At 34.8% G+C, this 12759-nt stretch overlaps 1 protein-coding gene across 6 annotated transcripts in view; it reads right to left on the bottom strand.

The window, feature by feature from the left end:
* The window catches only part of LOC150095352 (lethal(3)malignant brain tumor-like protein 4), a 381800-nt gene that overhangs the window by 229158 nt on the left and 139883 nt on the right, over window positions 1-12759 (bottom strand). The window lies entirely within an intron of this gene.

Below are 12759 nucleotides of genomic sequence, written 5' to 3'. Positions count from 1 at the left end.
AAACATTTACTGTGTTCTTCATAAACATACACTGGTCACTCAAAATATCCCTTCATCGTTAAAATGTATTTTAGATGAAGCAGTGAAAATTATTAACTTTGGGAAAACATGACCGTTAAAAACAAGATTATTCAAAATTAAATGTGAAGATATGGGCAGTCAACATACATCTTTGCTGGTAGATAATGAAATTAGATGGGTGTCACGTTGTAGAGTTCTTGTCAGATTGTTTGAATTACAAGAACAGCTCGCTATAGTCTTACACAGTGCTAAATTTCTATTAGCAGATCACTTTAGAAATGTTCATGGTTGAGTCAAATTGCTGATCTGGTGGATATATTCAAAAATTGAATTATATTTCTCTCTCTCTCCCTTCAAGGAAAAAATGTAAATACTTTTCAACACAAAAGATAAATTACAATCATTATTATGAAAGTTATAATACTGGATGGACCATGGCTGTTGGAAAAAATAATATGGATCCATTTCCAACCTTAAATGACTTTTTACAGTAATCAAGCTGTCAAATTGATGAGGAAATTCAAAAACCAATTATTTATCATCTAAAATCAATAAATGTGATGTCAAATGAATACTTTCCTCTACTAAAAGATGACAGGGTGCTTAAGGGTCAAAGCTGTATAACTGAGAAGAGACCTCCACATAACCTTTAAAGGAATGCGCAGAACCGACCAGGGCTTCTGACCTAATGTCCAATCCTCACCTCCTCGTAGTGCACCCTGTTGGGTATCTACCTGGATACTGAACGAATGAGGATGGGCTGGCAATCTGGGATTTAGCCGAACAAATTGTATTCTTACTGGTAAACCAAAATACAAAATGATGGTACAGCATGATAAAATTTCATGCCGGCTGGGGCATCGCCCGGTTAAACAAGGTCCCCGTTGTTTTCGTCAGGGAACCAGGGCGAACAGCGAAAAGTCAGCTACTGGAACAAAACTGAAAACACACCCAAACTCAACATCACCAGAGTTAAAGATCGGTACTATCAACATAAGAAGCCTGAATGGCAAAGAAATGGAATTAGATGAGGAATTAGAAAAGTACCAGATTGGCATAATAGGGGTGACTGAAACAAAAAAGACAAAAACGGCGAGATCTTTCTGAGCAATAAATACAAAATGTTATATTCAGGCAATGACAATCAAGGAAAAGAAGGAGTAGCCATAGTATTCAACACAAAGTACGAGGCTAATCTTCTTGAATGGCAAGCAGTCTTAAGTAGAGTAATGTGGGCAAATATGAGAATGGGGAACTGGACAATGAGACTTATTTGTGCCTATGGTCCCACAGAAGGCTTTCCTAAGGTAAAAGTGGAGGAATTTCTTGAGACTCTAGAGAAATCTAGAGCCTCAAGAAATTCCAATAGATACAATGAAAAAGGAAAAGTTAGTCATTGTTGGGGATCTAAATAGTAGAGTAGGAAGTGACATACAGAAATGCTTTGGGAAAATTTGGAGAAAAGAGCAAAGCTAATAATAATGGCAAATACCTGTTGGATTTCTGCTCAGGACATGGACTGGTTATTACTAACACCATGTTCCAACATAAAAATGTGCACAAATTCACATGGAGAGAAGAGGCAAGGAATAAGAAAAGTCTCATTGACCATGTTATTATAGATAGTGATGTTTTCTCCCTGGTGCAGGACACCAGAGTGTACAGAGGATTTCAAATTGGAAGTGATCACTATTTAGTCTTGAGCAGGATAAAATTGAATTTCATATTGAAAAGAATAACACGTAAGAAAGTTTTAAAGCGAATAAAAGTTGAGCAGCTCTCAAATGTGAACTGTAGACTAAAATACACAAAGATTATTGAAGAAAAAATAAAAGACTTTGAGAACAGGAACCAAACCTCGGAGATTTAGATGCAAGCCTTGAAGAAAAACCTGATTGATTCAGGTAGAGAGACATGTGGGGAAGTTGTATGCAAGGATAGAAAAATTAGAACTCCATGGTGGACACAAGAAGTTAAAGAGGTGTTAAAGAGTGAAGGAAAAGAAGAAAGCATATCAAAAGTTCCTGGCAAATAAGTCAGCTTGTGCTCTTAGAGAATACCAAGACAAATGTAAGAAAGCTAAACACTGTGTAAAACTAGCTAAACGAAAGTCAAGGGAGGACTTTCGCAAGAACATAGAAAATAAATATCAAGAAGGTGGCAAAATATTCTGGAGGTTGTTGAAGAAACTTAGGAATAGAGGAAAGAGTGCTGTAAAAGGAGTTAGAGATGATAAAGGTGACATGAAAACGGGAGAAAAAGATATCCTTGAATTATGGAGTAATTACTTTGAAAATTTGCTAAATGAAACAAGCAGTGAGGACACCATAGTGGTAAAAAACACTGACCAGGCATGCAGTCAGGAATACACCATACTTGAAGTAGAAAAAGCCATCAGAGGTTTGAAATGTGGAAAGGCAGCAGGAGTAGATGATATACGACCAGAAATGCTGAAGTAGGATGGTATGAAAGTCTTACAGTGGCTGCACTGCATAGTTCAGAATGCCTGGACAGAGGGATGAATTCCCGATGATTGGAGTAGAGCTCATAGTACCCATATATAAAAAGGGAAATAAAACTGAATGTGAGAATTACAGAGGTATTGCCCTACTGAGTGTTTCTGGTAAGACATATGCGGTTATACTTGAGAAACAGTTCAGAAGAATTGTGTAAGAAAAGCTTGGTGACGAACAAGCTGGATTCAGGTCAAATAGAGGCTGTCTGGATCAGATCTTTACTTTACGACAAATAGTAGAGAAATCATGGGAATATAACAAAGATCTGTATTTAAGTTTTGTCGATTTGGAAAAGGCATATGATAAGGTGCCAAGAGAGAGAAGCTATTCAATACGCTATATGGTGTCAATGGGGCATTATATCAAGCAATACTTTGTCTTTATTTGAGTTGTAAGTCAGCAGTTAGAATTGAAGGGAGTACAGGAAGATGGTTTAATGTTAAATCTGGTGTCAGACAAGGATGTACATTATCTCCACTGTTATTCATTAAGTATATGGATCACATTATGAAGGAAAGTGGTATTAAACCTGATATCAAAATTGAAGATGTTAATGTCAGCTCTTTGCTTTATGTGGTTGATGTTATACTTCTAAATAAATCCATTACAAGTCTGCAAGATTCCCTGACTAAATTGAATAACTGTTGTAATAGATATGGTATGAAGGTCAGCAATAAAAAGTCAAAGACAATGAAAATAGGCAGAATCATTGAAAATGTCAACTGTGTTGTGAATGGAGAACCTGTGGAACAAGTAAAACATTTCAGCTACTTAGGCATGATTTTTAGTGAAGATGGTAAATTAAATATAGAAATAGACAACAGAATCAACAAAGCTGGTATGGTAGGAAGTCAACTGAATAAATTCATATGGAATAAGAGAGAAATTAGTCACAACACTAAATTAGCTGTATACCAAACAGTGTTCAAACCAGTTTTAACTTATGGATCTGAGAGCTGGGTCAGAAATAAAACACTTGACCAAATACTAGAGACCGCAGATATGAGAATCCTGAGAAAGATTAGAAGCGTGAACAGATGGCATCAATGGCAATATCATATTAAAAATGAGGATATTAGGAAAGAACTTGATATTGTCAGCATCCAGGAATGCATTAGCAGAGCTAATCTCAGGTAGTATGGTCACTTAAACAGAATGGGTGAGGAAAGATTAGCAAAACAGGTGTTCTCTGCCAGGTTGGCAGGAAAATGACCTAGAGGAAGACCAAGAAATAGGTGGATTGATACGGTACAAAGTGCCTTAGACGATAGAAATATAAGATCTGATAATGTTGCAGTCTTGACAAGTAACAGACTGATTTGGAGGAAAATTGTAGATAGGAAGTTAGTTTGATGTAAATTTTTCATGTAGTACTATCATATCCTGTACATCCCTTGAGGGTACATGACTGGAATTTGATGATGATGATGATGAGTAAAATATGACAATAACTATTGGGTTTTCAATCCTTTCAATATTAAAAAAAAAAAGAAAAAAAAAACCAGAGGTACTATCTACCTCAGAATATGAAAATCTCATTGATCAAACATCAAACAGCCAAATAAAAGTTAAATTTAATAAAGTTTAATTAAATGAGTTCTGGTACAACTTAAAAGAAGAATATCCAAATTTATTCAAAAAGGCAATTCATGTTTGTTGCCGTTTAGTATCACATAATTGTGTGAAAGCAGATTTTTTCTCTACGCTTTGACAAAAACATATTACAGAAGTAAGTTGGATGCCACTCCTGATATTAGAATTCAACTAGCCATAGTATTCAACACAAAATACGAGGCTAATCTTCTTGAATGGCAGTCAGTCTCAAGTAGAGTAATGTGGGCAAATATGAGAATGGGGAACTGGACAATGAGACTTATTTGTGCCTATGGTCCCACAGAAGGCTCTACTAAGGTAGAAGTGGAGGAATTTTTTGAGGCTTTAGAAAAAGCAACTGACACAATGAAAAAGGAAAAGTTGGTCCTTGTTGGGGATCTAAATAGTAGAGTAGGAAATGATTGTGAGACATACAAAAATATTTTGGGAAAATTTGGAGAAAAGAGCAAAGCTAATAATAATGGCAAATATCTGTTGGATTTCTGCTCAGGACATGGACTGGTTATTACTAACACCATGTTCCAACATAAAAATGTGCACAAATTCACATGGAGAGAAGAGGCTAGGAATAAGAAAAGTCTCATTGACTATGTTATTGTTGATAGTGATGTTTTCTCCCTGGTGCAGGACACCAGAGTGTACAGAGGATTTGAAATTGGAAGTGATCACTATTTAGTCTTGAGCAGGATAAAATTGAATTTCATATTGAAAAGAATAACATGTAAGAAAGTTTTAAAGCGAATAAAAGTTGAGCAGCTCTCAGATGTAAACTGTAGACTAAAATACAGAAATATTATTGAAAAGAAAATGAAAGAGTTTGAGAACAGGAATCAAACCTTGGAGATTCAGTGGCAAACTCTGAAGGAAACATTGATTGATTCTGCCAGAGAGGCATGTGGTGAGGTTGTGTGCAAAGATAAAAAAATCAGAACTCCCTGGTGGACACAGGAAGTTAAAGAGGCAGTGAAGGAAAAGAAGAAAGCATATCAAAAGTTCCTGGCAAATAAGTCAGCTTTTACTCTTACAGAATACAGAGACAAATGTAAGAAAGCTAAACAGTGTGTAAAACTAGCTAAACAAAAGTCATGGGAGGACTTTGGCAAGAATATAGAAAATAAATATCAAGAAGGTGGCAAAATATTCTGGAGGTTGTTGAAGAAGCTTAGGAATGGAGGAAAGAGTGCTGTAAAAGGAATTAGAGATGATAAAGGTGAAATTATTTTGTTAGAGATGATAAAGGTGATATGAAAACAGGAGAAAAAGATATCCTTGAAGAATGGAGTAATTACTTTGAAAAACTGCTAAATGAAACAAGCAGTGATGACAGCACAGTGATAAAAAACACTGACCAGGCATGCAGTCAGGAATACATACCCATACTTGAAGTAGAAAAAGCCATCAAAGGCTTGAAATGTGGAAAGGCAGCAGGAGTAGATGATATTCGACCAGAAATGCTGAAGTATGGTGGTATAAGAGTCTTACAGTGGCTGCACTGCATAGTTCAGAAAGCCTGGACAGAGGGACGAATTCCCGATGATTGGAGTAGAGCTCTCATAGTACCCATATATAAAAAGGGAAATAAAACTGAATGTGAGAATTACAGAGGTATTTCCCTACTGAGTGTTCCTGGCAAGATCTATGCAAGTATACTTGAGAAACGGTTGAGAAGAATAGTGGAAGAAAAGCTTGGTGAAGAACAAGCTGGATTCAGGCCAAATAGAGGCTGTCAGGATCAGATCTTCACTTTACGACAAATAGTCGAGAAAGCATGGGAATATAACAGAGATCTGTATTTAAGTTTTGTCAATTTGGAAAAGGCATATGACAAGGTGCCAAGAGAGAAGCTATTCAATACGCTGCAGTTATATGGTGTCAATGGGGCATTATATCAAGCAATACTTAGTCTTTATTTGAGTTGTGAGTCTGCAGTTAGAATTGAAGGAAGTACAGGAAGATGGTTTAATGTTAAATCTGGTGTGAGACAAGGATGTACATTATCCCCTCTGTTATTCATTATCTATATGGATCACATTATGAAGGAATGTGGTATTAAACCTGATATCAAAATTGGAGATGTTAATGTCAGCTCTTTGCTTTATGCAGATGATGTTATACTTCTAAATAAGTCCGCTAGAAGTCTGCAAGATTCTCTGACTAAATTGAATAGCTGTTGTAATAGATATGGTATGAAGGTCAGCAATAAAAAGACAAAGACAATGAAAATAGGCAGAATCATTGAAAATGTCAACTGTGTTGTGAATGGAGAACCTGTGGAACAAGTAAAACATTTTAGCTACTTAGGCACAATTTTTACTGAAGATGGTAAACTAAATATAGAAATAGACAACAGAATCAGCAAAGCTGGTATCGTGGGAAGTCAATTGAATAAATTCATATGGAATAAGAAAGAAATTAGTCGGAACGCTAAATTAGCTGTATACAAAACTGTGTTCAAACCAATTTTAACTTATGGATCTGAGAGCTGGGTCAGAAGTAAAACACTTGACCAAAGACTAGAGAGCGCAGATATGAGAGTCCTGAGAAAGATTAGAGGCGTGAACAGATGGCATCAATGGCAATATCATATTAAAAATGAGGATATTAGGAAAGAACTTGACATTGTCAGCATCCAGGAATGCGTTAGCAGAGCTAATCTCAGATGGTATGGTCACTTAAATAGAATGGGAGAGGAAAGATTAGCAAAACAAGTGTTCTCTGCCAGGTTGGCAGGAAAACGACCCAGAGGAAGACCAAGATATAGGTGGATTGATACGGTACAAAGTGCCTTAGACGATAGAAATATAAGATCTGATAATGTTGGAGTCTTGACAAATAACAGACTGATATGGAGGAAAATTGTAGATAGGAAGTTAGTAATGATGTAATTTTTTCATGTAGTACTGTCATATTCTGTACACCCCTTGAGGGTACATGGCAGGAATTTGATGATGATGATGATGATGATGATGATGAATAGCTTTTCTCTTGGCACCTTGTTATATGCCTTTTCCAAATCGACAAAACTTAAATACAGATCTTTGTTATATTCCCATGATTTCTCCACTATTTGTGTAAAGTGAAGATCTGATCCTGACAGCCTCTATTTGACCTGAATCCAGCTTATTCTTCACCAAGCTTTTCTTTCACAATTTTTCTCAACCGTTTCTCAAGTATACTTGCATATATCTTAGCAGGAACACTCAGTAGGGATATACCGCTGTAATTCTCACATTCAGTTTTATTTCCCTTTTTATATATGGGTACTATGAGAGCTCTACTCCAATCATCGGGAATTCGTCCCTCTGTCCAGGCATTCTGAACTATGCAGTGCAGCCAGTGAAAGACTTTTATACCACCATACTTCAGCATTTCTGGTCGAATATTATCTACTCCTGCGGCCTTTCCACATTTCAAGCCTTTGATGGCTTTTTCTACTTCAAGTATGGATATGTATTCTTGCCTGCATGCCTGGTCAGTGTCTTTTTATCACTGTGCTGTCAAGCACTGCTTGTTTCATTTAGCAAATTTTCAAAGTAATTACTCCATACTTCAAGGATATCTTTTTCTCCCATTTTCATATCACCTTTATCATCTCTAACAAAATAATACTCACCATGAAAAAAATGCACTCACCCAAGGCCCCATATATTATTTTTTTTTTTTTTAATGACATATCTAAATAAGGCTACGGGAGTTTCATAAAGTGATTAGTGGTGCAGTATTCCTGTTTGAAAAGCATTTCCTTTGTGTTTACTGTTCCAATAAATAATACTGGAACAGTAAAAACACTGATTTTAAGTGAAATATAATTTGTAGCATTAAGTTTTGTTACTATTAAACATATTCTTATATGTGTTCTGAAAGTTAAAAAAATTGTTTAGAAAGGTTTTTTTATTAAATAAATATATTTTGTCCAGTCTACAGCTACTCACCAGCTAGCAAAATGTACTCTCCATAGGTGAGTGTGGAAACATATTTGTCAAGCTCTGCTCATGACAGAATGTCAAAATGATGTATAATATAAAACATACATGTACCAATGATGTTCTATGGAAGAAAAATTATAGGTCCCCCTATCTTTCCATTTACTTGGTCTAGAAGAGCTATGCAAGTGACCTTTCTTTGCAGTTTACTATATATATATATATATATTAGTCTGTTCAACTGATAAACTGAGTAATTCTTCAGTAAAAAAACATTTATGAAATCCTGTACAGACAAACTTGCAAAATCATCCCACTTTTCAAACTTGGGATGTTTTGAAATCAAATGCTGGTGGGTTTTGTGGAATACTTCATCAAGAAGTATTTGCAGAAGGCACATTTATATTAATAAATTCATCCTCTTCATCTTCAGACAAAAAACATCTGACCATGAGAGACCATTGACAGAAGGTTTAAAGTGTTTAAGTCAGAATTATATGGAAAAATATGGAAGAGGCCATCATTCAGCAGTGAATAGATAAAAATTGATGATGATATTCATCCCATTGTGGTTTGCTCATGTTAGTGATCTGTTCTAATGCAATGTCAAAAAAAGTCTTTTATTAGACATTTCATGGATCAAATTTTTGAAACAAAAAAGCAGATATGCTAAACACTTTATTTACAAGCAAATAAATGAGTAAAGTAACACAACAGATTATAAAATAAATGCAGAAATTGTAAGAGCAGATTTGTACTAACACATTTTCAGAGCTGGCATAGTTATAATACTGGTTCAAATTTTCTAAAACAGCATGGAAAGAAAGAGTGCCATTAGAAGTATGTGGAACTTAGGTTGCACTAATGTCAGCAGGATGTTACCAAGCCACTTATTATTTTATAGGTATAAACTTTTTCTTCAAAAGTCTATATATGAGATAACTTGTATATTGGTGTCCAAAATCTAAGGATGAACACTATTTCTTAAGATTATAACCATAAATTCAGACAAATCAGCTTGTGGCAATTTGTATATCTGATGATTTTAAGTAGGAAGTGGGGACACATTCAAATTTTTGAATCGCATGCAAAGGGGTCATGTGGTAGCACAAAACAGGATAAAAAGCAAAAGGCTGTGCTAAGCGAATTGTGTTTGATGAAAGTTCTTTTTGTGAAGGAATAAAGTTAAAAACTTGAATGTCTTGTAATGTCTCAGACATCATCTAGATGATTTCACGTAGAGAAGAATTATTGGAAAGCTTGAAGAAGGCCACAGAATTACTGATATTGCCAGAGAGTTTGGAATCTCACACAGCATTATATTGAGGCTCTGGGTAGTGTTTAAAACCAATGTAATGTGTTTCAGACATTTGCTAAGAGGCTGCCCCTCACCGTATTTCAGAGCATAAAGACAGATTTTTGGTTATAACAGCAAAACATAATTGATGCACCATGGCAGGTAAGCTCTATTCAAGCACAGCTACACAGCTCAACAAACTGGCAAGATGTTTGTGACAAGTAGTCCTATATACTCAAAGGCCTGTAGTCTGCGTGCCTTTATCCACAGCTCATCGTACAGCATGTTTTCAGTGGTGTTGTATCCATAAATATTGGACAAGACACCAATGAGCTAATGAGAGCCAATGAGCTAAAACGACTCTCATCTGTACAGATGAGAATCGTTTTAGTCTTTCTTTCAATTCTAGATTATGCTTAATACTGCTTATGATCGTAAGAATGTTCTTGAAGGGGATAAATATGGCATTGCTGGGGCCATGGTGTGGGGAGACATCATTATGCTTAATGGATGCACCAAGCTACAAGTGCTGAAAAAAAATAGACTATGACTGGTGAACAATATTGCAAAGAAGTTCTTCAACATCAGGTTCGACTGTTGTGTGGTGCTGTAGGTGAAGAATTTGTTTTTATGGATGACAATGCCACAGCACCTTTTACACAAGCAGTGAAGATACTTCTGGAGAGAGAGAGAATATTAATCAAATAGAGTGGCCAGCATGCTCCCCAGATCTCAGAGATGGGATGCATTACTGCTTGAAATTCCCCTCCAGAAAACAAGGCCTTGTTAAATTGTGAATGAAGCTATGTTATGTAATTTATTTTTTTTCATTCACATTTAACATTGCTTATTAAATATTAATCATGGCTTATATAAAATTATTTGTTATTCCTTAATTGAGAATTACTAATTAAATATTTATTCAAAACTTGACCTATTATTAATTTATAAAATAATAAAGTGTATAGAATTTTGTATAACCAAATATATATGGTGTAACGTAAAGTGTTATTTTATATTTAACTGTATACGTAATCAAAAAGTTGAAGATGTAGTTTAAATATTATGTTGTTCTTATTTGTAAAATATTTAATGTTATGTAATCACAAATGTAGTAGTAAAAGAGCATACATTACATTAGTGAAATGTTTACGCTTAGTCTGTTGTCATGGAGACGCACGCGTAAACAACCACGAGTGGAGTAGAGCGTGGCGTTCGAACGTAAGGTGGGAGTGAAGGTCATAGATAGGTAGAACGGTAAAGGAAAAGGAAGGTCAAAGATAAGACAGAAAGGAAGAGAAGAATTATTATTAAGCGAGGGAGGAGAGAGTTTTGCGGAACCAAGATTATAAAATCCTCAGGGCAGAAATTCATGAGTATAGTGTTCGGAAGTGAACCAATAAGTAGTGAATCATAAAGTTTAATTTTATGAGTGAAATCAGCTGTCGTTATGAAGAAAGGTTAATGTCGTAATCAGATAAAAAGGAAACTGGACAGTCAATGCGAAAATTCTGATTAGTTCCAGTTAATCTGGATTACGATTTAATTCTATGTTGCCCTAGGAAAGAGTTATATTGATTACTTGGAGAAAAGTGAACAAGAAAAGATATCAGTACCTAATTACTGTTGTTTGGAATAGTGAAGTGCGACTAACAGTAGTACAGTTTAAACTTGGAGAAATTTTATTATGTGTGTTCCGCTAACGTTAATTAAGTTAATTCATAAGTGCTCTCTCAATAATTTGATGTATAGAAGAATTTGTCTGGTAAGAGTAGTTGTATAAGTTTGTCTATTCTAGCATTAACTGTGATATATCTCTGATGCTCAAGGACCGGAATATATTTGCTTGGAATATTGCTTACGTAGTTTATTGCCTGCTGTGAATATAAACATTGAGCTAATAGATTTGTGAAGACTGATTAAATGTGAAGTTGTTATATTAACTTAAGATAAGAAGATTTGTGTTTTTGAGACTGTGAATTGTATATGAAGATTAGAACATTGAGTTGGCATACTGATTTAGGAAGATGTGTTAAGTTATTTGTATAGTTCCATTTTAAAATAGAGTTCTTGTATTTGTTAACCATATTATATATTAAATGTTTTATTTTGTTGATCTAAATATTGTGTTTGCCTGAATTCCTTATTATTGCACCGTTCATAAATATTCGAATCTAGCGGGAACCCCAAGTAAAAATGATAATAGATAATTCGGCCTAATGAGATGACTGCTAAACTAATTTAGAATTGATCCTACTATTTATATAGACTAATCTAAGAATAGGGTGGTGCAGTATAAATATAAATTTCCCTACTTTTGGATCGGTGATCACTTCTCAATTAGTTATTTTATTCATAAGAGTGACTTGGACTAGATGGTAAATTAGAACACGACGGAAAAGAGTCGTCACGACAAATGGCGCAGTCGACAGGATGTGATTTAATAGATAGGAATTAAATTTAACAACTATAAATTAAGAGATTGAATTTAGTTTTGTAATAATAATCATAGAAATGCTCCCTGAAGTTTTAGAAAGTGAAATAAATAAATCACAGTGAACTGGTTATAATCTGGAGTCAGGCAAAGATAAAAGTTTATTTTAAAGTAGAAAAATTGTATTAATTGAGATAGTAATTTATTATTCACTATGGCTGTCACATCAAGTTCTGAAATGAATGATAGTGAATTTTTTCGTACGGTAAATCCACAACAAGTTTTTCCCCAATTTTCAGGTGAAGAATCAGATGATGTACTATTTTTCTTTACCTATGTCGAAAAACTTAGAGAAATTGCAGGTTGGACTGATTTTCAATTACTAGTGTTAATTAGAAGCAAATTAGTAGGTAAAGCAAAAACATTTTTGTATTCTTCTCCAATACTTCGAGAAACTTTTGAGTATTCCAAATTTAAAGAAACTTTATTGTCTCAATTTTGTAAACTTAGAAGTGTAGGTCCTAACTTATGGAAATTGCAGAAAATTGTTCAAAAGGATAAAGAAACTGTTACTGATTTTCACAATCGGTTATTAACATTGGCCAACAGTTTGAATGTTACTGGTGAAGATAAACCTCACTTAGATTGGGCTGTGTTCCAACAATTTCGACAAGGTGTTAGGCAAGAATTAAGAGAAACAGCCTACAAGAAGAAAATTTCTACTTTGGAAGAGTGTCTCAAAAGTGTTAAGGAAAAAGAACAAATACTAGGAGACCTTTATCCCTCAACTAATGCAAGTCTTGTGAATGTCGTGAATAAAACTGATAGTTCATTCAACCAATCAGAAATAGAAAGGAGAAGTAAGGTTGAAAAGGAAAAAGCAAGGAATACTGGAGAAAATTCAAGTAGTGTAAACTACGTGACAGAGAGTAAGGAGCAATTGGACAGAAAACT

Source organism: Typopeltis vanoorti, chromosome 20, assembly GCF_054136105.1.
Source record: "Typopeltis vanoorti isolate ZY-2024b chromosome 20, IOZ_Tvanoo_1.0, whole genome shotgun sequence".
Classification (NCBI taxonomy): Eukaryota; Metazoa; Arthropoda; class Arachnida; order Uropygi; family Thelyphonidae; genus Typopeltis; species Typopeltis vanoorti.
This window is presented reverse-complemented; position numbering and strand designations above follow the sequence as displayed.